A 24465-nucleotide genomic window follows, 5' to 3' on the forward strand; every position below is an offset into this window, starting at 1 on the left:
TCAGGCAGTAGAGTTGGCTCCACAGGTGGGTTTAGGGTTCTGACTAACGTTGCAACCCCATAAAGAAGACAGACTAAGAGCATCACTGGCAGTATGGCCAGATTTTTCCAAAAAATTGCTGAGGAAATCCTCAAAACCTGTCCAAAATATGTATCTGCTCTCACCTTGAGATTAGATAGTTTTTTGAATTGATTGTTTGGGGCTAAATTAGCAATAAATGTGTTCTTGAGTAAAAGTATAAAAACTAAAAAATCTTCAGTCAAATTCTCACCTGTCCTCGTCCCTTCCTTTCCTGTGAGTTCTGGATGACCGAAGGGAGGGTCTCTGAAAGGTGTGCCTCTGTAAGGGAGCAAAATAAAGATTAGCGTTCCTTTCTACTTTGTTGCTTTTATGAGCTGGAAGGAATTGCCTTCCAAGCTGCAAGAGATAAACATGGCAGAGCTCGCTTTTGCCCATGAATTCAACATATCGCAGAATATATGCAAAAAAATATTGCATAACGCTCTTGTGGATGGGCTGGCTACGCAGTTGGAGATGTTATGCATTGTTAAATGTTGGAAGATGCCAACAGTGCTCTGGCTGCTGCAGTATTCATACAAGGTGCTTTTCCAAATGGGCTGCTTCACTAGACTGGCAGACAGACTAACAAAGATTTTAAATATAGAGAGAGCTTCTATAACTGAAACTTTTCCCCAGACCACGTTCAGCCACTATAGCATAGTAGCGTCTATGTAGGTCATTAAAAAAAGTTATATATACAAATGATGTTAAATAAAAACTTTGTTGGCTCAACTGCGTGGTGCCAAAACAGTTGCTGCAGATGTATTAGGTGACTGAGGCTGAAGCTCATTTACAGTATTAGGTCCCTCTATTTCCCTGTGTGGCCTTGGAAACAAGCCCACGCCGTTTAAAGGGGAGCCTGTATTTACTTCTGTGCTTATTTTGTTTCCACATATTCTCTCAGATCTCTTGTGAGAGGGAAGGATTGAAAGTAACATAGACACTTAACAGGATGAAATATAACATGGAATCTTCTGATTCAGCCTCTGTAATTACAGTTTATGCAGGAAGAAGCACTCCCAGGAGATTCCTGCAGATAAGCAACAGGAATGATGGTGCCTCTCTATTGCTGTGTGGAAATGTGGCCTTTCCATGCGCTTCAAGGTTTCCGATAATGAATCTGGAGGCTGCTCGTGCTGCCTGCACTGCCTGACGTGGGACACCTCCAAGGGGCACCCCTTAGAAGGTACTTTCGTTACCCTGGTTCCTATAGCTCTCACTTAGGTGGGGGCCATGTTCTTGCACTGGATAACAGGAGTCAATTTCCGATTGACCAAGGCGATATTTGGTGTCATAACTATGTGGAGTTGTCTTTGTGGTGCTTTGACAGAAGAATGACCAACGCCGATTTAAAACAAGTGGGTGAATTGACACACGTGCACAGACCTGTTAAATTACTACTGCCACAGAAAAGTACTGCACTTGGGTTGCCAGTTTGTCTGTAAACATTCATGACTGGTGATAATATTTTTTTAAAAATAGAGTTTTGACTCTGCTACAGCATTCTGTGTTGCCCAGCAGTGTAAGTAAACTGTATTTAAAATCATATGACTTACAAAAAAAAAAAAAAAGAAAAAGGAAGGTTTTGATGGGTTTTCTGGTCTTTGAGACTTTCTGGTATGCTGGAGTCTGGAGACTGCTAGTTCTCTGGCCATGGGAGTTAGGCTTTCTTTAAAAACAAACAAAAAATATGTTTTGGTTTGCATGCAGTCCAACTGCTGGAAAAGCTCAGGCAACTGCAATTAAAAAAATAAAAATTAAAGAAACACAAAACATGCACTCAGACTTGGAGATAGAATAGGGAAGGTTGTATCAAATATTCATTTGAGTATGGAAAGACCACGCCTACCCTATGTATAATTTCACAGACGTAGATTTGCCTAAAAGGAAACTACGTGTATCATCTTGTAGTCTGTTCCTTCCCGAACATATGTCTGTGAGCATGAGTGGCACTTGCCCTGTGCAGAACCATAGAATATCCTGAGTTGGAAGGGACCCACAAGGATCATCAAGTCCAGCTCCTGGCTTGTTTGACACAGGACCACCCAAAAATCAGACCATATGTCTGAGAGCAGTGTCCAAACGCTTCTTAACTCTGGCAGGCTCAGTGCTGTGGCCACTTATCTGGGGAGCCTGTTCCAGACACCATATGCACTGCATGCAGCTCTTCTGATGTTTCAGAGCGGGGCGTCAGTGGAATTTTCAAGGTGCCTCACTCCCAGAATGTCCTTTGCACAAGTCTGTGTCACTTCTGTGTCCTCATAGGTAGCCTGTTGTGGCTATGGGGAAATGGTAGAGTTTGTTGATCAAGTTACTAGCACTTAAATATGCCCCATACTTTAAACAAAATAAAAATGGGGGGAAAAACAACACAAAACCAACTTGAAATAAAACATCTTACAAACAGATTGTGGAGGAAGGTAACTTCATTCAGAGGTAGGCTGCTCTTTGGGAAAAGCTCCAAATCTGGCCCTCTTTGTAGCCACTCGTCCTTTGTCCTCTGTTAATTAAGGTGAGGTTGGGAAAAGACACACAGGCTGTTATTACTCACAAACTGTGTATTGATCTCATGTGCCGGAGAGTCTGTAGTACCTTTTTCCCCCTGTCTTTAATACTAGCAATGTTATTGGTTTGTGTGAAGTTGGAGGTTGGAATGAAATCTGAGGTGAGACCCTACTTTTGTTTGCATTAGTTTTCCACTGGTACATCTGCTGTGAAGTCACCAGGGATTTACACTGTAATGGAGACCTGCCTGTCAGTGGAGCAGGGGCTTCCCTGGGTAACCCTTCTCGCAGGAAGGGATAGAGGAGGGACATGGGCAATGCAGACTCATTTTAGCTTCACATTAGGATTTAGAAAATGAGGCAGAGGGGACGGCATCTTCTGATTTTTATTCTGAATTTTTTTACCTAAGTTGCTGTGGGGCGATTTTTGTTATCGTGATGAATCTTATTTTGCCTACCTTAGTGTGCTAAGGATACAAAAGTGGGAAAGGTAAGAGTATGTTGGAATTTCTTTTCTTGTGCTTACTGACTAATTTCCATTTTTTTCTGACAAAGTTGTGACATTTGAAACCTTAAGTCTTGTCCTTTAATTTGACAGAGACAGGCGACTGTGACGTATTGGCCATTTTGTGGCTGGCTACTAAATCTTATCAATGATCTTATTAATTCTTCTATTTGTCCATCACAGAAGTGGTTCCACTTCTTTTGCTATGGGTTTGCAGGGAAGGATTAGATTTGTGAACCGACCTTCCTGCAAATTGTTGGAAAGACAGCAGTGCTTATTTCCTTTTGAATGAGCTGGATACTGGAGGCAGCGGGCTTCAGCTTTTCACCTGAAAGTGCTGATGGTTTCACAGTAGCATGCGGGAGCTGGAAGCCTTGTCTGAAATGAGTGCTTATGCAGCTGTAATTAGGCCATCCAGCTGCCTTGTAGCGGAGATTTTTTTTTTTCTCCAGGAAATTGAGAATTCACCTTTGCAATGGCTTGAACTCACAAGCTTGTGTGTTTTCACTTAAGTGGTTCACAGTATATTTAATTATTTGTAAGATCAATGCAGTGCTTTGTTCAAGTTTCTGGGCTATTAAAGACAGCTACTGTGACAGGAGCCTGAGGTGCAACGTGTGAGGAAGCATGTGGCTCTTCTGACATTGGTCTGTTCTCACCTGGGTTGATTCCCTACATGCACTAATGTGTGGGATCAATAACTTAGGTTAATTTGTGCCTTAGTCCAAAATAAGGTAGACTTGTGTCAGCTATTTGTGGGGGAACCCTGGTTGTAAGTGCTATGCCATGTTGGAAATGAAGAAGGTTTTTCTGTCTTTGCTATTCCAGAAGCAGACAATGGAAAGGGGAATGGCTGTGGCTGAGAGATCAGCACTGCTGCTCACTGCTTTTTTTAATCAGCTTGCTGCATACACTGTGAACTTAAACAAAAGTCTTGGACTCATGGCACTCGCACAATTTTTTTCTTGAGGATTGTAGACACAATTACAGGATTCAGTGCATAGGTACCTGGCATCTTGGCTGCAGCGCAGCCCTCTCTACATCTAAGTTGCTGCTTTCTGTTTGGGAAACCCTGCCTCTCATTTAGGTTTTGTGCAGTTCTGTGTATGGAAGTCTCTTCTGATATTTTGGGGCAATGGCAGGCTGGCACAGCAGTGCCCTGATTCTATTCAGTGTTTTCAAGCACAATAATTTGTCATAAATGTAATTCTTAAGCATGTTTTTAACGTTTCAGATGGCTTTGTTTAACGTTATTGCCGACGTGTCATCAGTCCACAACATTGTGTTTTGTGGCATACTTAGAGCAGAACAGAAATCTGTTAGCTTTTGTGATGGTTCCTGCACCTCTACTTTCTTGCCAGTAATAAAGCTACAGTCTGCCTTGGTCCATCTGATGCCTTCTGTATGTCAGAGGCCATGTATCTGATGGACGTCCCTTAAACTATCAGGCCAAAATATCTGTTATTCAGAGCTAATCACATCTTCATCATGGCTTGTTCTTGGATTTTGATTAAACCACTGTAGTGAATTCTGCTGTGGTGGGGACTCACCTGCTGCTCAGTTCAGTGGGACTCAGGGAGTTAAGGTGGCTTACAGTGTTGTGAAATGATAGGAGTAGGGGCGGTACTGCAAACTTAAAGCATTCCTACAGTGATTTACAATCAAAACCTAATGCCCCTCTTTCTTTTTGGTTACTCACAGGAATTCAGTTAGAACTTCTGTTCTCAATTAACCAGTTTATAATCTCATTTTCCAATTAGTATTAAATTTTGGCAAACATGTAAGTGGCTTTGAGAGAATTAAAAACATGAACAAGGAACTATAAGAGGAAGAGTTTGTTGAAGTTGCGTGTATAACTAAAGTATAAGGTAAAGAATACGCTGCGAAAATTCAGTTAAAATTTAACTAGAGGAATCCTTCAAAAATATAATGAAAATTTCAAGTGCACTGAAACAATTTTATGGAAGAAGCTGAAATAGTATTTTGCATTTCAAAAGCAAATGAGATCAAAATTCTTTTTAAAACAGCCACAAGAGCTATAAGGTAGAACTTACGATACTGTGCATGTCATGCTATTAAAATTAAAACCTTACGGAACATGCATTGATCAAGCATTAATACGCCTGCAATAAATGAGTCTGAATATTACCAGATGATGCGTGGAGAGACTGTGAAGTGAACTTTGAAAGGTAAGAAAAGGAATAATGTTTATGTTTATTCTGATTTTTCAAAAAGCAGGTTTGGTGAACTGTGCCTGCCAGTGACCCCTTGTTCAGGGACTGAAGTCTGGCTGCGCTGCTCCCCCTCTGTGTCTGATGTGGTGGCCATGGAAGGGAGATATTTAATTATACATGGCATTTTAAAAAATCTGGCAGTGAATGGATTTGAAATGTTGCCAATGATAACACTCCAAAATAATATTCTTGCTGCTTCAGAGAGAATGAGTACCAGAGTGCCAGCAGATGCCTTCCTTTTAATTCCTCCATGACTGGCAGAAGCTGTTTTAAATAAGTAGAATGTAGTCAGACATGGAAGTCTGCTGCATGTAAAATGCTTTTTGACCTGAATAGGATTGTGTTTATAATCAACAAAACATCCTTTGTATATGGATTTACCTGTGGCGTTTCAGGTAGCCGTTATCTTGCTTCTGCCGGCACCCGTTGTGCATCACCCAGCTCCTGGTGCTTCTGCCTGGGAGCGGGGTGGTGGCATGGAGGTAGCGCTGCCCTGGTCCTTTGGTCTGTTCACTGAATAGCTCACCAGGCATGGATGAGCAGGGGCCAGCTTTGTACCTCATACAGGGGGGGTGGTCTGGTGTGAGGAGCTTTCTGGTATGCTCCCCTGCTCAGTCCCAGCATCGCGGTTGCTTTGGCCTGTTCTGGTCTAGAAGCTCTAAACCATGGAAAATTGTTTTTGTTACTCTCCTAATGGGTTTCCAGAGCTGCGCTTATCAGGTTTATAGAATTACAGCTCTAGTTTCATGCTGGGGTAACTTTTTTTTTTTTTTTTTTTTTTTTTTTTTTTTTTTTTTTTTTCTGATGAATACTTTATTTAGCAAAAAATCCAGCACTGGTTCACCTGAAATTATCCTTAAATTATTTCATCCCAGGAAGTGGTTTCAGTTGAAGAAAAGCATGTTGTCACAGAGCTAGGGTGAGGTGTGCGGGTGCCTCCTTCCCATTCTTAAAGTTTGTAGGCTCCTGGATGTTATATGGGGTGTGATATAGGAGACCTCAGCTCAGATTCCTTCTGTCTGGCTGAGCATGGGAACGTGAACTTGAATTTTGTCACCCCTGTGGTCATTCCAACCACTGACAAAATGCTTTTTGGTGAAATTAGTTCTTCATCTTGCATTAAACATAAAATCCCCTACGTGTCCCTGAACCCCCTGCCCACCTCCCCCACAAAAGCAGATGAAAAAATCTAAACAAAACTCAGCAAACAAACAAAAGAAAATGTTGCTGTAGAGAAAGGGCTTTACTGACTTGAAACAAATGTTTTCGCGTTATGTAAAACTTAGGGTCAGTTTGCTTTTGGGACTGATGTGAAATACTTCTGGCTCTTCATCTGCTGAGCCGTGACATTGATTATTCACACACATTTTTATTGTGGGCTGTGTTAGAGAGGCAGGCATTTTATGGGAGGCTTTATGTTTATTCTCCTAAGAACTGTGGACAAGAACTGGGAGGGGGGAGTCTACCTGATCTCTGTCCCTGGCAGATGCTATGAATAAGTTATTTACAGCAAGTGATTCCCAGTCAGAAGACAGAGAAGAGATGAGCAGCTCTTTTTCATGGCCTGTATCTGCTGTGCCTGCCTGTCAAGAGATGTCCGTACAGGTTGGTTGAGGTTGGGATGGGGGAGAGGCTGTTTTCTGTCTTTTATGTTAGAGCCCAGGAGAGGGGAGAACAGCCCTGTGTGGAGCTGGCAGATTGGAGGATGCGAATGGCGCCTAGGAATGGTAGCAGTGCATCCATCAGCTTCCCTGGGTGAAAGTAGGAGGAAACACTTGAAAAACTTGGCAGTCGCGGAGGTCAGAGGGGACCTGAGCTTTCTTCTTCGAGTGTTTATATTGTTGCCAGAACTCTCTCCGTGCCTCCCAATTGCTTTATATACCCGGAGAAAAAGTTGGTAACTGTTTAATGTGATTTCAGAGCCCTTTCTGTCTTTGGAAAGATGATGTACTGTCTCAAAGCTACAAAAACAAACAAACACAACAAAAATATATATTTTAAAGTGTATGTTGGATTAAATCACTATTTCAGGTTCTCCTTGGGATCTGAATGTAACAGTTTTCCAGAACTAAGTTTGGTCAGCTGCTAAGTCCTGTTGAGCATGCAGTTTTTCTTGCTGAATCCCATGATGTGACCTATGTCCTTTTACAGGCACCGAGCAGGAAGGACCTCTGCCTTGTTTTATAAATCTTTCTTGTTTGGCTCCTAAGGCTAACCAGGAAAGTGCCTGTTAATACGGTCAGCTGATTCCCATGTCTCCTTACCTCAATCCACTCCCAGCAGCTCTGCAGCAGGCAGGAAACTTCAGCTGTGTATAGCCTTCCTGTCAAGGGGCCACTGCAGGGGGATGCCAAAGACGTTTCTCTGCTTTCCATGTGAACGCGGGGTCTCTTGCTGAATTTCACAGCAGTCTCCTCTCTTACTCTCCATGAAATCACTGAATTGTGGGTCTGACAAACTAACTTCTGTGACTCTGAGAAGCTGGATCGTGTACTGGGTACTGTAACAGGAAAAACACTCTCAAAAATGGGCTTACTGGTATTTGAGAAAATACCAAAGGCTGCCTTTGTGAGGTTTGATGCTTAATTTTGCCTTTTCTAGATGCAGCTTTTATCTGACCACAGAGGTTTTCTGGAACACATGAAGTTGAATGTTCATCGTAGTTTTCTCGGTGATAAGTCTTGTTGCATTTCCCATGATGTGTGCTTTGGATGCAATTCCCATTCATAGTTTTCCAGTTAGAATTTTTGTTGTTTGTCTGCACATACTTGGAGACAGATGTGTAATGTAAAATTGTAATAGTGAAATGAGATGAGAATTTGAAAAAGGGTTAAAAATGAATGTAATAAGATAATCTAGAGTTATGTTAGGAAGGATTAAAAGCATAAGATATATAAATCCCTGTGCCTCAGGGGGATAATTGATGGAGTTTAAAAAGGAATTTCCCTGATGGGTAAATTAGTCTATAATTGCCCCCAGAGGGATTGCCTCCTTAAATGTCTGATACTGGTGTCTGCTGATACTGTGCTTGATGGACCTTCAAGGTAATTCAGGATGGCAATTCACATACCGTAGTTACTGATATAGTATTGTGCTTTTAACTTAAATCTATCTAATTTTTTAAGGGGTGGAGCTAACTTCCAGCATACATTTGGCAGTCAACTAGGACTGAGAACTGCTGCCTTTAATTACAGGCTAGACGTTATTTTGGGCAGGTGGGCAGAATGCTTTCTTGCCCAAATTCAGCAATGACGTAAAATTGTCAGTAAGAGACTCAACCTAGTAGAAGTCTGAGTTGAGACAAGTGAGTTGCAAACTCTGCTGCTAGGAAAGTTCTGATCTCTCAGTGGATGGCTTGCTTCTTTGCACCCAGTAGTTCAAAAAAGTTATTAATTTATGCTTCCAAGTAGTTCTATCAAAACATTTTTTTTTAAAAAAATGTGCTTACGGATCAGCCATAGCCTAGCCACTGGTTGAACTGTGGCAGTAAGTGGTGCAAGGCACCCGCTCCTGTTGCTATACTGAGTGAGTACCAAATGAGGCAAGTGATGCTCTTGGTGCCTTGGAAGATGGAGCCAGAGCCAGGTGGTATAAAAAGCTTGAAGCTAAAAGGAATCAGAAGAGATGAGGAGAAGACATCTGGGAAGGGGTGAGACGCTCAGCTGAAGGGTTAAGAAGGTGTAGAGGCATGGATATTGCAGAACATAATAAATCATCTTGGGCTTTTTACTATGACACCACTTGTGGAAAAAAATGTGTGCCTGTAAAAGCAGTTGCTTTTAAGTATTTGTAGCATGTTTCAGTGCAGTCACTTAGTAAAAGGCTCGTACAGGAATTTTCTAGATGAATGTTAGATAACACTTTAATTTGAAAACCTGATACTCAAATCTGTTGTGCAGTTAAATGTAATCAGTCTGTGCTAGTTCTTGTGGATACAAGGAAGTGCAAAATTTGCATGTCTGATTTTGCTACAGACGTGAGATATAAAAGCCAGGTTTGATGAAAGATTTGCAGGAGTTCATGAACTTTGTTTATACTGTGAGTCAGCTTGGTCAGCCAACTGTTGGCACCATTGAGTCAGGTATTACTGACTGCCCGTTGTGTCTGTCTCAGTGCCACGGGAAAACACGGTGGTGTCAGGTGAGTCTTGTCTCTGCACTTGCATTCTCCTGAAAACAGAATTCTGAGCAGGGGAAAATGAAATCTTGGTTTCGCTCAGAATTGTGGGGCCAACAACTGGAAGGTCATATGGAGTCAGCTGAAATGATGAGGATGGGCATATCTATGGCTGGTGTGGAACTTGTACATTTGCTGTTTCCTCTGTTATTTCACTGCTTCCATCAGTCCCATCAAAGCTTTTATCCTAAATAGGAGGTTCTTGAAGGTAGGTAGTCTAGGTGCATTAATGCTCATGAGCATTCTGTGTTAGATTTGGGAAGAATGTGAGGCTGCACAGCAAACTGGACTGCTAAAACTTTGCTATTCAGCTGGTCATCCAGTAGCACTGCTGGAGTTACCACTGAGCACATCCAGTTCTTGCCTCCATTTTCTATCTCATGTAGAATTGACATTGTCTTAGCAACCCTGTAAAAACAGTGTAACATCTGAAACTTGGCTGGGCTGGTAAGCGATGAATGTATTGCTAACTTGAGAGCGTCCTTAAACTATAAGATTGACAATGTGAAGAAAGAGTGGAAATTTTTCCCCTCTCTGCCCCTCAAACATGAGGATGACTCAACCACAGAGCCTGCAGGTCTAGTAAATGAGAACGGTCTCTTTACATAGCTGATCTTGCCACAGTAAATAACGTGATGTGTTAGAATGTGAAAAGGAAATAAACATCTGCTGACAGATGAAAGGAAAGTCACTCTTCCTGCAGGGAAAACAAACTTTGAGCACCTATCTTTAGGCAAATTTTCTTGCAAACAAGTGTGTATGCATTTACACACAAACTTAAAAAGAAAAAAATAATGAAAGGAGTTGAGGGTTATTGAGTACTGTGAGTTTTAGCCATTTATCACAGGTGTTCGTGTAATTGTGATTCATGGGGAGCAGTCTGACTGTTCAATGGCCATCAGGTTCTGGCTTAGTGGAGGGAGGGTCTTGTGCTAGTGCTCTGGGCTGCAACATAAATCAACTCGGCTGACTTCTACAGGAGCACTCTCGTATGGGCTCTGTGCTCACATTTTTTTGCCCGTAGTTGAATCTTCCCCGTTTCTTTGCTTTATCGAAACTTGTATTTCCTGCTGGGCAGTTTCTACACGACTGCACTTCAGAAGCCCTGGGGAAGTTTGCAGGTGTCCCTGCCCGTGAGGACTCTGGCTCCGGCCGGAGCTCTGTGGCTTGGGAGAGGGGATGGTGCAGGACAGGACAGGTGGACTTGAGCACTCTTCTTTGTATGGGATGCATGGCTGGCTCTGATGAAGACTTAACTGGAAGAACTGCCCCCCGTTATGTCTGAGATCTGGTTTCTCAGGCTGTATTGCTCACCTCCTTCCTTGTCAGCCTGATTGACCATTTCATCTGCAAGCTCTACATTAATTTTTCTTGGCTTTAGTGTTCTCTTCAAAACTGTTACTGTGGAAAGCACTGGGAGTGGTCTGGCTGCCTTGAAGTGAAAGCAAGGTGTTGCACTGATTCCACTGGTAAAACAGGACCAAGCTTTAGTAATCCAACTTTTAGCTAGGGTTTTTGATGTCTTTAATACAGAAATAAATTTAGGTAGCTACAACAGTGTTTGTGGCAAAAGAAAACTGAAAACAGGCTTGATTGTTTAGTGTATCTGTTGGCTTACACAACTTGTGCTTAGCAACATGGTAGGGCAACAAACGTGGTGAAGGGCCTGGAACGCAACACGTAAGCGGAGCAGCTGAGGTCCCTTGGTTTGTTCAGAGCAGGCTGAGGGGAGGCCTCATGGGGCCTGCACCTCCCTCACGAGGGGAGCGGAGGGGCAGGTGCTGAGCTCTGCTCTCTGGGGACAGCGACAGGACCCGAGGGAACGGCATGGAGCTGGGACAGGGGAGGGTCTGGCTGGGGGTTAGGGAAAGGTTCTGCACCCAGAGATGGTCGGGCACTGGGACAGGCTCCTCAGGGCAGTGGTCACAGCACCGAGCTGCTGGACTTTTGGGTGCTGCTGTGTGGAGCTGGAAACTGACTTGGTGATCAACCTTGTGGGTCCCTTTCAACATGGGGTATTCTATGACAAAAGCATGGAGTTATCAATGTGTTATAGTTAATTATATCAGGTATATTTCCTTAGGCTAGTCTTATATTGATAACTATTAAAAAGTGTATTGACTCATTCAGTGGCTCTAAGCAGATTGTTTTGGGCTTAATGTGGTATCAGTGATGTCAGGCAGAGTTTTTTTTCGCACATGAAAACATTCCCGGGGCCTCTGCAGTGACCATCAATGCACAGCCTTTTTTCCCTGCTTCATTGTTGTCCTAAATACTCTTTTTTTTTTTCACAATGATCATTTGATGACCTTGACAAGTGTTTGGGGAGAATTCCTGCTTATAATGCATGCGTGGGGGGGGGGGACCAGAGGGACAAAAAAATAAAAATAAATTATCAAACAACTTGTAAGTTTTACACTTTAATGTATGTAGTTCCTCAAAACATTGTGGCCCTCCATGTAGCTTGTGGGATGTGGATTGTTTTCTGTATTCTGAGGGCAGAATCTCAGTTTTGAAAGAGATCTCTTTACTTCTAAGAAACTGTTTAACTTTGCTACTAAGGTGGTTTTAAACCATTTTTTTTTTTTAATCATTGTAGTGTGATATTTATTGAGTTCTGTGCTGTGTAGTGAAGTTACCAGGAGATTTAGTCGTCATTATTGGTGTGAGAACACCTGTATGTTTCTCTGTAGGAACACAATGTCTGTATGCTGTATTAGAAACCCAGAGTAAATTAATAATCCATGCCACCTGTAGCTTCTGGGATTTTGGCAGCCATTTACGAAATCACATTTTCCTTCTAATTTGCATATAACAAGCTTCCTCATTTTTTAGGTAATTTTCTGAGTTGATCAGTGTTCTTACAGGATTAACATCTTTGATATTACAAAGATACATTGAAAGTGTAGAACTGCATTGTAACTCTGCAGCAGTTCATATCTTGAACCAAATTCTGTGCTTACAATATTGCTTGTTGAGTACATCCCATTTCTTTTCCACTGTGCCCTGGCACACTCACAACTCCCCACATGCTGGGATGCCCCTTTTCCCTCATGCAATCCTGTTAATGACTTGATGATTTCCTGAAATAATGACCAGCTACCGCTCTGTCCAATTAACTTTTTCTAAGTTCACCTTCTAACTTCCAGTATTTACTACCTCATTGGGGTATTTTGTGTGTATTCATGAGCACGCTTTTTTGAGTAAGAAATATTTAGTTCTATTTTGTACTTTCAGGCACAAATTCAGTGGTATTTTGTTGACATGAAGTTGTTGCTTGCTTTTGTTTGGTATTTGTTTGCGTAGCCACTCTAATAGTTTGAATATTTTCTGTACCTACAGAAAACTGCCCTCCTTGTGCTTGTACAGTCCCCTTCTCTGTAGCATTACACAAGCATAAAGGAAGGGTGCATATGGCACCTGAGGTGGATGAGTTGCACTTGAGCTCGCTTTGAGTGTCTAGGTGGGGATTTATGCAACATCAAACGAGCTGCACTTCAGATTAAGTAAATCGAAGAGTTTTCTGGTTAGGACAGCCTAGCATAGAGCCTTATGAAGCACAACGTGAGAAGGCTCATGTGTTTGCTTTAACAGGGTAACTTGGTATTTTCAAATGTGGGACACTTTACCAGTATAATAAAGGAAACTCAAACACAAGCTGCTAGATCTTGATGAGAATGTAAATGGACTTGTTTTGCATGGTGGGAAAGCTGCCTGACCCAAAGCATGTCATTCTGTCTGTCAGCGTATAGGCACTGGAGGAGAAGAAAAATGAATGCTGTGGCTTTAGAGGAGCTGCTTTTGGAAACATTTACACAGAACCCAGTCGCACCCTGGGTGCAGATAAACCATTTTCTACCTTACATCAAAGGTAAATAATTCCTTAAGTAAAAAGTTGGCTTAAAAATGTTACATAAAACTTTTCATTGATTCCATTTCTACTCCTACTCTGTTTAATCATCACAGACAGAATGAATGACAAAGGTATTAAGCTTAGATCCATCATATGAGACGTGTTGTTCCACCTTGCTTGTAGACAGCTTCTGGGCTAGCATTGGAGTAGCTTTAGGTTGGTCTTGCAGACTTCTTGCTGACAGTGTTAGCTTTGATTGTTTATTTGATGTATGCTATTTGTTCAAGTTCTTTTTCTTTTAGATAAAGGCTTGGAGTAAATCAGAAAAAAAAAATGTTATTTAAGAAATGTCTCAAGTATATTCTATTGTACGTAGAAAAAACCTCAAGCATCTGGGAAAACACCCCTTCTTTAGTTCCTCATGAAGCATTTGTTTTTTACAGGTGTGAGATGCTTTTCATCTGTTTCTTCTGAAATTTATGAATATATGCTCTGTTTTTGTGACAAGCTTCCAGGAAAGGACAAGGAATTGTCCTTTTGATTCCAGGAAAGGACAAGGAATTGTCCCAGTTTTTATGCAATTTCTCAGAACAGTTGAATCTTCATGTGTGTGATTTTCTTTACTAATTACTGTTACTAGATGAAAAATGTAGTCATCCAAAATGGGCATCACTTTTTAAAGGGGGGAAAATAGTTCTTTGGGCTGACAAACCTGTAAGTTAGTGATTGTCCAGTGCCTGCAAGCTATAAAATTTGATGTTCAAATTTCAGTGTCAGATGTATTGGTTGGTTGCAAGTGAGGCTTCAGATTTGGAAATAACACCTTTTAAAGACTACTACTCAGCTAAAGGGACAAAAGCAATCTAACATCAACCCATTTGAAAAAAACGTTCAGCAGTCACTACACAGGATGACTTCTAGAGTTTCTGCTGGCATACTTGGAAGGTTTATAATCATGTTTTACGTGATGGAAAATACTGGAGAAGGACTTGCCCTGGAGCTCCCACCTATTTTTGGGTCAAGATTTGGTTCTGAGTTGAATATTGAGTGGTTTGTCAATAAAAGTTTGTGCCACTTGAAATGAAAAAGTGCTAAGCAGCTACAATACAACTCTTCTTTGTCTCTGACCATACCAGAAATAGAAGTGTTAGTTTTCCTGTGAGGAAAACCTTTTTCATAGGTTTTCCATCTGTGTAAGTTTGACTTTTGAGTAAGACGTTTACAATTCTGAGGAGAATTAACATTAAAATGCTGTTAGGATCCTGTACCTTACAGCTCAGTCCTGCTATCTTGATACAGTGGAACTCCATCTTACAACAAAGTGCAAATGTACATGGTCATTTGGAAGGAGATTCAGGCTTGAACTGATCAGGTCACAAGCCTAGAAGTATGTTAGTTACCAGAGTGTCTAATTAACAAATCCTGGAAGTTATCTTAGCAGGTGTTCAGCACCAAGCTAACATACCTGAATGACTGCTGGCCAATTTGCAGCCCAGGAAGACCATTTTTTTTCCTTCCAATCTGCTGTCTGTAACTATCTAGAACTCTGAAAACTTTTACCTTGCAAGAGCTACAGGAGAAGTCTTTGGATGTTCTGGGGCCACACTTCAGTTTGAAGGTTTTGTTTAAAAACTCCCATTGTGTTTTGAAAGGTGGCTAGTGGCTTCTAATCCAGACCGTGGAATGTAGCGGTTCCTCACACTTTTTGCACACTTCGGTATCGGTTTTAGCATTGCCTGGCTCTCAGATGGTATTATTAATGCAGTTAAAGGGAGGTGGTATAACTGCTGGCCTAATAGGTTGTTCTAGGTGGGGAAAAACTTGTAGTACTGTAATTTCAGTGTTTATATCTTATGAGCTAAGGAAAAAGGAGATGATGTTAGAGTTGCGTATATTTTACTGTACACAATAAATGGTTTTAAGCAATATTTTGTTTCAGGATTTTTGAAACAGTGTCTATTACCTACTATACTTCTTTCATAGCCTTAATGTCTGGCATTTTATTCCACTAGAAAATATACCTATTTATCAGCATCCCATTACAATTACAGAAGAAGTAGAAAGCTTACCCTGTGTCTGTGAAAAATCTTACAGTCAAGAGGACCAAGATGGTCAGCTCCAATATTTCTGTAGTGCTGCTCTGATACACCAGGTTTGTTGAATTTCTCTGAAATACAGCTGCTAGCTTTCATCAAGAATTTTCTCATTTGTCTAATGCCTGACTGCATTTAAGCATGTATAAGTGAATGAGTGTCTACGCATGGGGAATCCTATGTGCATGTATCGAGACCTTTTCTCCAATGAGCTAACTACAGAATTTGCCTGGATAGCTTTAGAAATGTTATCCAGAGAAGTTTCTGATTTTAAATGTTAGACTAAGCTAGGCGTTCCAAAACAATCTGTGTAGTAGTAATGCTTCTTCTATTTCGTGCTTGCTTTTATTTTTTCTGTCACTTCTGCAGGAGCCCTGCTGTATTCAGTGAAGCATGTTGAGCGTGCTGAGAGTTGGCCTTAGGAATAAATGCTTTGCTGAGTAAGAGAGATGCTCTGAACTGCAGCCAGAATTTTATATTTTGCAAATCTATGCTCTACCCATGGTGCTGGTTTTCCTAATATAGAATTAAAAATCTCACATCTCTGAAGGGAATATCCAGTCTTTTATCAGTTATAATGCAACTAATTCCTGCAAGTTGACTCTCTGGTAGGTAGTGTGAACTGGTAGAGTAACTTCTGTCCCTGTTGGGAACATCTTAGACACCAGTACCACAGTAATTGTTCAGTGGGCACCCAGAGGACACCATTACCTAGGCACTAGAAAGACCCTTTGAAATGCTATGGTCCTTTCTCTCTTTTTAGGCACCTTGTGGTGATTGTGCTCATTCTGTGGACAAGTAGCAATTTCTTTCATAGGAGTTTAAAGTCTAATCTTATTCAAAGGGCAGCAAAAAAAAAAACATGACTTTGATAGAAGGCCATAGTCATTCACTGCATATCAAAACAGACTTATTAGCACATGTCCATCTGCTTTGCAGTGTACTGCTAAGGTGATTTTTACCTTATGAAGTAAACACTTTCAGGAATATGTAAGGTTTGGTATGCAGCTCCCGAGGCCCCATTGCAAAGTTTACGTACCATTTCAGTTATCAACACCTTGTATGACGTTTATCTCATATTATTCACCAATATGTTATCAGCCTAAAAACAAAACAGTAAAACCCTAGTCAATTAGGGTTCTTCCAAGAATATTAAAATACTTCTGGCATGTGCTGGGAATTCTTCTTCTGAAAGAAGAAGCAAAGAGGTCTCTGGACCTGGTGATCTGGCAACCTTTTGAGCAAGACAATGGGAAGAGCCAATGTTCTCTAAAGGCAGCAGTCCCAGCTTTTTTTTTTTTTTTAAAAAAAAAGTTTTATTCAGTGAGTAGTGAGACTAATGATGATTCATGACCTACCATAGTCTGTGGTTGAAAAGATTCAAGTTAGATTGGATCTGAAGTTTTGGAGGTGAGATTAAAATTGTGTTCAGAATGTGTTCTTATGTAGGTAGAATAAGGAAGAAACTGAAAACTTTCTGTTGTTGCCTGTGTAGGAAAGCAATATTTCCTGGTGTACATGCTCAGTAAAGAAGCTACCTATTCCTTTTCGCAGATGAAAGAAACAGCAGAAGATTTTTTTAACACCCGTCATTGTTGATCTGTTTTTCAGATGAAGGACTTAGTTCAACTGGAGAACAGTTGAAATGAATCTCCATAACACATCTTTCTAGATATCTAGAGCTGTCTTAGCAGTATTAGGTCTTGTTGGGTCTAGAATCCTTGTTAACAAAGGATGAACTTAACATATTTGGATTTTTTTTGTCTCTACTGTTTACTAGATTCATTTTTCTGTTGTGTCTCCAGACATCTGTGCCTGGCTCTGTTAAAATGAAGTGTTTATAATGTAACTGCATTTGATTCATCTGTGATTCTCATATTTTTGTGGCTTCTGTTTCACAAATAAGGTGACGCTGGTAGATCATATGCTGTTTTCAAGTAACTTGTTACTCTCTGTTCCAGCAAGTCTGGCCAAGTGAATTTCCTTTGTGAGATCGTTTTCTATTTCATGTGCAGCCTTTGTTTCCTCACTCATTGCATATTCCCTTCTGTCTCTCTCCTTTTAAGCTACATTGTGAACTGTCTCTATCATTAATTTTTGATGATCACTGCTATTTATATGTAATATTCCTGTTTTCTAGCGTGGACAATACTAAATCTCAACTGCTTGAAGTATTGCTCCCTTTTGTAATGACTCCAGACGGAAGTCATCTCTTTACTGCCCTAGATGCATGAGCTAGAAGCTGCCAGTTACTGAAGCAGACACAAATGTTCTGTTGGTATAATGTTGAGAAGCAAAAATGTTCTATCAAAATCATTTTGATCAACAAAATTTTCATAATGCTTTTGTTCTCATGGTGGCTTCCAACAACCCTTTGACTTGTGTTTTTTCATAATCATATAACTTTGCTCTTGTTTGTTTCACTTAGGTGTTGTGTTCTAGGAGATGAACAATGCAATATTTGTATTGCTGGGGAGGACTCCCAGTCTGTCACTTTGAGAAAAATGATTTTTACTTTGCACGTCTGCCCTAGAAATCTATTACTCTGTGTACAGAAGGGTTGTAATGTATTCTTGATGTCTATGAAGTTAACGGTGAAATTTAAAAAAACATTGAAAAAAATGTGAATCAAATCTCTCAGTTCATGTAAGAGCTCAGGAGGTGCAGAATCCCATATTTAGGAACTAGATGAAGATTTAGGGCACCCCTGTATCAGTGTGCTGCTCCTGTATGGGTTTCCTGTTTGAGGGCTTTCTGTGCTTTATTTCCTTAATTGTAATGTGCTTAGAGCTGCACAAAGGTGCTGTAATCAGTATTTACCAGGTGCTATAATACTGCTATGATGGGAGCCATCTCAATATTAGCAAAACGCAAAACAGCAGCTATGTATTTCTCAGAAGTGTAGACTGATTTTCTAGAAGCATCCATTGAATCTCACAGAATGAATACAGAACAATGTGCCTGCAGATAAAACATCTTCACCCCTCCTAAAATTGTGCCCTTGAAAAATGAGATCTTATTTGAAGGGATAGTGGCTACTGTGCTCATTTATTCAATAGCTGTTTTTCATAACTCCTGAAAGCCTCCTGGTCTGAGAGTTCTGCAGGCCAACCTGTATACATGTGTCCACCTACATAGACACTGAGTTGGGCAAATGAAACCTTTATCATTCATATTTGTGCACCTCTCATGTCTGCGTAGTCCTATATTAGATCAAATCCCCAGTCACATGAAGGGGCTGTTGGTCTTTGCCCCTTTATGATAACTGGTGAAAGTCAAGGTCATTCATCTGTGCAGCGCTCAGAACATCTTCAAATCCCAGGAGGTGAATCTATGTTAGAGGTTTCAACCTAGAACACTTTCCTAGAAGACTTCTTAAACCTTGTTCAGTTTTTTATAGAAACGATGGTGGTCGATGTCTTAGTCAAATGCAGTCTTTGTTGTATAGAGAGATCCTATTCCTTTTGGACCTGAAAATTGTGAAAACTATTGGCATTTGTTTAGGGAGGAAAAAATGGATTCCTAATTTAAAAATTGATAGCTTTGACAATAGTTGGACCTCAACTGGCACAGAAAATAACCACAGGAGTATTAGCTGCACCCCAGATACTTGCTAGCTTAAGCTAGAATTTTTAAAACGTTCTTGGAAATCAAGGGGGAAAAATCTGTCATCTTAATGCACCCTTGGATATACTTAACAGATTTTACTGTTGTGAGTTACTTCTAAAAGGCCAAATGACATGCCCAGGTATTTCCTTAACAACTTTTTCAGTTTCCTGTCCTGACTCTGGCATTTCACAGTAGCATTACTACAAGCATTTAATTGGTCTCTCTTGTATATCTGGCAGCTTTCCCCATCAGCTCAACTTCCTGTTTGCGTTACCTCCCACTCTCAGTAACAGACGTATACCTGCACATACGTGGTCTTTTCATTCTTTTTTTTAACATTCTTGCATATTAAACTTCTGAAACTATGGGGGCACTCAGGCCCTTTTTACTTCTTGGTATTAGCTGATCTTGTGCTCTTTGGCTGTGAAAACTTCATTTTCAGCAAAATAACTTGGTAGAACTGTCAAGCATTTTGGCAGTATTTATATTCAACTGTGGAAGTAATCTCATGTTGGGAACATCACTCAGGTTTGCACAGGGACCTGGATCCATCAGCACCTGTGTATACCTACGAGAAAGATTGTTGATGTCAGCATCATTCTTCATGGGCTCAGGATAAAATCCTGTAGGAACAATGCCCCGTGCTGCAACGTTGAACATGACCTTCCCTGAAAATGTTTCCCAGAATTGTTCTCAATAGATCTTCCAAGTTGGAGTTTGTCACTTTCTCAGTAAGCTCGTTTTGCTTATGAATCTGCCACTTAGCTGAGGAACATTAAATGCCTCTGTCAAAAGCTGATTGATTGCAGCTTTTCATGAACTTGGATGCAGGCCACCCAGTAGGTAATAAAGTTTTCCATGCTGCTCTATTTCTGGCTCCTTGATGGTCATTTCTTGCTTTCTCTTCTACTTCTCTCATTCTGTACAGAGCTACTGCAGCTATGCAGGTTAACTCATTAACCTCTCTGCCCCTCTCTTTCTCACCTCTGGATCCATCGAAGCTATTCCTTTGTACTCTGCATCCCTAGAGGGTTAATTTTATCACTTGAGCAAAGGTATTTTGCAAAATTATACAACAGAAAACAGCTGTGCTGCCAAGTGAAATGCAGTTGGCTCCACGGGTGGCCCAGAGAACATGGGGATTGGGCTCTTCAGTATCTGCCTTCCTGCAAAAACGACAGCAACAGCAGCAGTCATCAGGGATTCTGCAGCTTCAGGCTTTGCTGGGGATGGCTTATCAAGTTGGTCTCTCAAAGGCTTTTTGAAGCTTCTAACTTCTTGTTACAGCTTTCTCTGAACTGGGAAGTGCCTGTACGGTAAAAGGGAAGATGAGTGCCATTTACATCTTATGGAGCTGTTTGTAGAGGAGCAACTTCCGCTCCTTTGGAATGGTGGGAGCAGCTAGAGCTTGCTTTCTCATGCTAGAAATCAGTTTCACTGACTACATTATTTTCTAGCTCTGTACTCTAGAAGAGTAGGAGGCTTCCAAAGGCCCTGTCTCAGAGAGCGTTATGAACAAGCTGGATGCCATGTGGGTGTTCCTTTAAAACTCTTCTGCAAAGACTTGAGATGGAAACAGGTTCTCCGCCCTGGTTTCCAAAGGACACTTCCTTTATTAGAAGGGCCAGGGGAAGCTCCCTCTACCAGAGAGTGAATTTACCAATTTTATTTGGAATTCACAAGAACCAAAAAAAGCTCCTTGGCTTGGCTGGGCTGTACCTCACTTTCTTACTACTTTGTGCAGTAGCTTGTCTTGGATTTTGTGTTCTAGAAACTGCTGTTTTAACTGTAAGTCTTAGACTGAAGTCTGTGTTTTTATACTGTGTTTTTGTACCTCTTTTTCAGAAGTATTGGTCAAGTTTGCTTTTTTACATATATGCCTGTGTGTATACATATATAAATAATATCCATAAAACCTTATAGCTACCTAAGCCAGAGAGTTCTAAATCTATGAAGATTTGCTCTAGTGAGGGTGGAAGTGATCGCTGGCAAAGTACATCTGAATGGAGTATTCTGTTTCTACTCCTTTAACTTGGCAGAGATATGTGATATCACTATTAGGGTAAAATTATGTGAAGCAGCTGCACTGACAGATAAGATTAATTATCCTCTACATTGCTGACATTAACCCTACTTGAAATCAGGGCTGTGGGAAGTGCTGCCCCCTCATCAGGTCGCTCTGTGAACATGCTGCCAATATGCTATTTTAAATGATCAGAATCTGAGACAAAATGGAGACTGTCACCTGCAGTTTTCTATCAACACTTAAGGATTATCACATCTCTCATTTAAAAACGAAGAGGGAAAATACTAGCAGCTTTCATTTAGGCTTTGGAGTTTCTGCAGGGCATATATGCCTTAGATACCCTTATAAGCAACATTACAGTGAACATGATATGGTGTCCTTAAAAAGATCCCTGAGTCTAGAAAGTTAGCGTTGGGTGTAAGCCCCAGTTCTGCTTTCTATAGAGATGTTGCTCAAATATGGACAGAAAGAAATACTGGTGTACCTTAGGGAGGCCATCTTTGTAAGATGTCTGCCTAGTGAGTTTTAGTAGGAAAAGGCTATTCTAGCTTCATTTTTTGGTCTGCGTTTATCTGTACCAATAATTAGAGCAATCAGGTAAATGTTTACCTCTAGTGTTGGACTGCGCTACCAGAAACCGGGACCTAGACTAAGCTGACACCCTCAGGTGAGGTGAGCATGTCTGTCACCTCTCTGTTGTGCTGTCTGGCTCCAGACCTCTTAGAAAAATGTGTCCTCTGATGGAGGGCATTGTGTCTTTAAACTTGTAGGGACTGAAGTTGAGTGATGATATTGATAGCAAATTCCTTTTTGGATTCCTGGTAGAAAGCGGGAAAATGCCAGTGTTCAGTCTGGGGATGCAACTCTGCCTATGAAAATAATGTTAATCTCTTGTCTCTACTGTCCTACTGAGGTCTATTTTAACATGAGTTTGGAGAATTCTTCACTGATAAACATCTGTGTTGGGAGTAAGAAAAATCGTGTATTTGAAATTGCCCATTAAAAAAAAAAAAAGAAAAAAAAAAAAACCACTTCCTGGAAAGAAGAAAATTCAGCTGTTTGTCGAGAAAGGATCTTTGTAACTTAACAGGCTGCAGTAGCCCATCCCTTAGTTTGCAACACTATAAGCTAATCAAAATTATGAAAGCCATGAAGAAGTATAAAGTGTTAACTTGATTAAATTTGGAATGGGGCTGCCCACCTGTTCTTCTAAATATAAATGACTCTGCAACATGACCCGTTCAGTCGTCAGAGAGGGGTAAGCCAGTGAAAGCTTGCACTGAGCCCTGGCTCAGCCTGGGCTCTCTGTCCGTGAATGAGGGCAAGCCAAGGAAGGGAGAAGCCTGCAAGAATGTTTTGGCACTACTTCCTGGCTCCCACAGTGACCTTAGATACATATCACTTGATGTAATTTTTTTTGAATGTGTATAGTCAGCTCTAATGGCTCGTTGATCCCAACTAAGCTCCTTAGCTTGGCTCTGCTGTCAAGTGTTCTTGTTTGACCAGGTCTAGTATGTTATATGCCTTGAAGCTACGGGCGCTTCCTTACTATATGCACTAAGGTTCCATGATGCTGACAAGCAAAACAACTTTCACTCGGTGCAAAACTGCCAAGCAAACCTGCTTCCAGATCTTATCCGCAGCGTGAAGGAGGTGTCTTACAGGAGCTCGTTTAAACAACAACACGCTATCCTTCTGAATAGAACTGAGTCTGCAGAATCCACGGGAAGCTCTTGATGTATTAGTGGGTGACAGTCACCATTCAAGTACTACTAATTACCTTCTTATTTAAATGAGTTCAGAACTGAACTTCTGAGAGCTTGGTATGCTTGCCAGTTGCAACTTGGAGCAAAGCTCTGAAGTACTGTTAATTCCATATGTTCCTCTTAGGCATGTTTTCTATCTTGTCCTACGGTCATCTTCCTCTGCTCTGCTGCTGGCATCCTAGAATGTAGTCTTATGAAAATGGATATGTTAAGTAGAATAAATAATAAGGGACCCTGGCTATCGAGTATTAAATATCTGTTTTGATGAAGTAATGTTATGTTTCTGGTAGTGCTGTAACTCTGCCTCTCTGTGGTGTCCCTACACTGGTTGCACTGGTTGATCTTAAACCCTTTAGGGTGAACTGGTTAGCAGCTTCCTTTTAGAATATGCATTTTTTCCCCCATTGGCCCAGATCTGGAGAAATAGCCCACCTACTGATGATACTATAGAGCTGGAATGTTTCTCGCAATTTAATGGCGTGTTGGCATTGAAATTGTCTTCACTCCAATCTTGTTTTATATACGTTATATATGGAATTTGTTACTAGATTAAAAATTGTATTTCTAATGACTTCCATGGTAATTTTGAAATAGCTGTATATATTGCATAAATAACAAACCTTTCAGCTGAGAAGTGATTTACATCTTCCCAAGTTGCATGATTTCTTTGTAAGGCTTATTAAAAACTCTCAAAGGGCACTTTATTTTTACCTCCCTTTCCTTTCCTGCTGTTGCATCTGTGCTGTAATTCAGCGCTCTGAGAAGCCGCTGGGGAACGGCAACCCTCTGCAAGCAGGCAGGCTGACAACAAGTAGCGCTGGCTCCAGGTCCTACCCCCATGCCTTTGCCACGATTACACCTTAGCTCTGCGCTGCAATATCCTGCCTGTTTTTTCCTGGACTTCCTCTAAGCAAGGATTAAGGGCATAAAAATGAATTGTGCAAGACTCTTCTTTATGGTGATTTTATGCTGTGAGGAATTCCATTTGAGATTAGCTTTTTGGACCATAAAACTTCTTTCAAATCTCTTCTAAGCTGGATGTGAATTCTAGTTTCCTGAAGTAAATAAATACAACTTTCAAATCCTGTTCCATCCACCTGCCAAAGTCAGGTCCATAAGGGCAGCCAGAATCTATTATTGGTTTACACTGGTGCAGGTCTGACGTTAAAGGTTGAAACTGTGTAACTGAGAGTGGAATTTGGCTTGTGTCCTTTATATTTTATACGGCCTGGCTGGAAGCCTACAGTTCAAACAAAACTCTTGTGACCAGATATAAAGAGAACACTGGGGTGGGATTGATGAAGAGCGAAAGATACTTCACAGAAGTCATCTGTGTAAATGCATTTTGGTCTGTGAGCATGTAAATGCTCTAATTGCTTATTTCTCCTTTGTGTATCAACAAACTTATATAGTAAAGCCTGCAAATAGAAACTTACCCATTTCCTTCCTAAAAAGATTAGTTTTGGAAATGTTTAATACATGTGTGTGAAATGCCTGTCCGTTAATATTTTCCTCTTACATGGAGAACGTTTGGGTGTCAACTTGACCAGTTTGTGCAGCGCATAACGCCCAGCTGGTGGTGGTTAGAAAGGAGATGCCATTACAGCAGTGCATTAGGAGAAGTAGCTGTTTGGTTTAT

General features: G+C 40.9%; 1 long non-coding RNA gene across 7 annotated transcripts in view; it reads left to right on the forward strand.

The window, feature by feature from the left end:
• LOC118171654 overlaps positions 1–24465 on the forward strand; it is a 173333-nt gene that overhangs the window by 12819 nt on the left and 136049 nt on the right. For all 7 annotated transcript variants that reach the window (XR_004753305.1, XR_004753301.1, XR_004753300.1 and 4 more), the window contains exon 2: positions 1059–1246. This is a non-coding gene — a long non-coding RNA (uncharacterized LOC118171654). The remainder of the gene's footprint in view (positions 1–1058; positions 1247–24465) is intronic.

Source organism: Oxyura jamaicensis, chromosome 9, assembly GCF_011077185.1.
Source record: "Oxyura jamaicensis isolate SHBP4307 breed ruddy duck chromosome 9, BPBGC_Ojam_1.0, whole genome shotgun sequence".
Classification (NCBI taxonomy): domain Eukaryota; kingdom Metazoa; phylum Chordata; class Aves; order Anseriformes; family Anatidae; genus Oxyura; species Oxyura jamaicensis.